The sequence below is a fragment of the Peromyscus eremicus genome, chromosome 14 (assembly GCF_949786415.1).
Source record: "Peromyscus eremicus chromosome 14, PerEre_H2_v1, whole genome shotgun sequence".
NCBI classification, from domain to species: domain Eukaryota; kingdom Metazoa; phylum Chordata; class Mammalia; order Rodentia; family Cricetidae; genus Peromyscus; species Peromyscus eremicus.
The window spans coordinates 71,431,228-71,433,203 of record NC_081430.1 but is presented as its reverse complement, the minus strand read 5'-3'; the positions used below and the strand labels follow the sequence as shown (position 1 = coordinate 71,433,203).

Sequence of the window (1,976 nt, the reverse complement as noted above, 5' to 3'; positions counted from 1 at the left end):
CAGGATTACAAGGAACATACCTAAACATAATAAAAGCAATATACAGCAAGCCAATTTCCAGCATCAAATTAAATGGAAAGAAACTCAAGCAATTCCACTAAAATCAGAAACAAGACAAAGTTGTCTACTAATTTAAATTCCAGCTCTTTGGTGATATTTGCTTCCAGGTAACTGGGGATGAACTGTTACCTCAAAGTGTAAGATAAATAAACTCTTTCCTCCCCAAGTTGTTTTGGTCATGGTGTTTAGCAACAGCAATAGAAACCCTGACTAACACACACCCTTAAAGGAAACCATCCATCTCTCCCAGACGCTATAAAATGCCAATTGCTCAATTTGCCCACCTGCCCTGCCATGCTGGGATTCTGTCTGTCTTGAAGCTTGTGCAGGTCTTGTGCATGCTGTAATATTTTATTAAGACAAGAGAGGAGGAAATGAGAAAAGAAAACAAACAAAAAAATCAATAACAAGGTGGTAGACAAGTCCAGCATAACAATAATATATTAGATATAAATGAACTAAACTGAGCTAAAGAAAAGGAAAGGATCATAAGGATAAATAAAATCTGGATTTGATTAAATGCTTCTGTATAGCATACTTTTCAAAGACCCAAAAAGTTTAAGAGTAAAATGAAAAAACAGATTATGCTAATCTAAGGAACCGGGAGATGTTTGTGTGATAACATTATCGTTACACGTGCATGGTATATTTCAAATCAAAGACAACTGTCAGATTTGAAAAATGACATTCTTCAATGAAAAGTGGTTATGGTGTCATAAAGATAGAAATTATTAAGTGTGTAACTGAAAGCATTTGGGCTGGTGGTCCTGGGTTCTATAAGAAAGCAGGCTGAGAAAGCCAGGAAGGGCAAGCCAGTAAGCAGCACCTCTCCATGGCCTCTGCATCAGCTCCCGCCTCCAGGATCCTGACCTGCTTAGTTCCTGTCCTGACTTCCTCCAATTATGAGCAGAGATGTGGAAGCGAAAGTCAAATAAACCCTTCCCTTCCCAGGTTGCTTTGGCTGTGGTGTTTCATCACAGCAACAGTAACCCTAACTAAGACAGCGTTCAATTACTTAAAGCAAAAAAAAAAAAAAAAAAAAGAAAATGAGACATAAATGTCCAAATCCATAATTATAGCTGAGTTATTTTAATGCATCTCTATAATGTATACAGCTACACTAAAATGAATACAGATATGAATGACTCAAATAATTTTTAATTTGTTTATCTCATGTGTGTGAGTACTTTGCCTGCATATATATCTATGCGCCACGTGCAGGTTGGGTGCCCACGGAGAACAGAGAGAGCATCAGATCCCCTAGAACTGGGGTTAGAGGTTATTGTGAGCTATCATGTGATGGGTGATGGGTACTGGATCTCGGTTGGTCCCCTGTAAGAGCTGCCCATGCTCTTATCCACTTGGCCATCTCTCCGGCCCCAGTGTGAGCAATTTTGTGATCAGTTTGACCCAAATAATGAGGCTTAGTTACCTCATTTAGCATCTATAGAAAAATATCATTTTCAAGAGACTATAGGATGGTTACCAACATCATGTGTTGAGACATAAATACAAAGCTTTGAGTGAATGAACATAACAGGATAAAATTAAAAACAAAATAAAATATCAAAAAACTTCCTAAATATTTGGAAATTCCATCACTTCTCGGCCTTTTGGCTAAGATCAAGTGTAATATTTGGAAATTCCCCAACATGATTATAACTCTTGAATTAGAAAAAAAATCACAAGTGATTTTTGGAAAAATACCAAAATTTGGGATATAGATAACATAGTGCTTAAAAGGAAATTTCAATATTTACACTTACATTAGAGAAAAGAATACTCTTAAAAGCTATGAAAAAGAGCAAATTAAACACAAAATAAGTAGAAAAGAGGACATAATTAAGAGCAGAAATGGACAAAATAGAAGACAGATAAAAATCGGGTAAAATCTCCACTCTTTGAAAGATTAATAG

General features: G+C 36.1%; 1 pseudogene; it reads left to right on the top strand.

Annotated features, from left to right (window-relative positions):
- Window positions 1–1,657: 1,657 nt before the first annotated feature.
- On the top strand, window positions 1,658–1,772 carry LOC131924827 (U2 spliceosomal RNA; annotated as a pseudogene).
- Window positions 1,773–1,976: the final 204 nt, after the last annotated feature.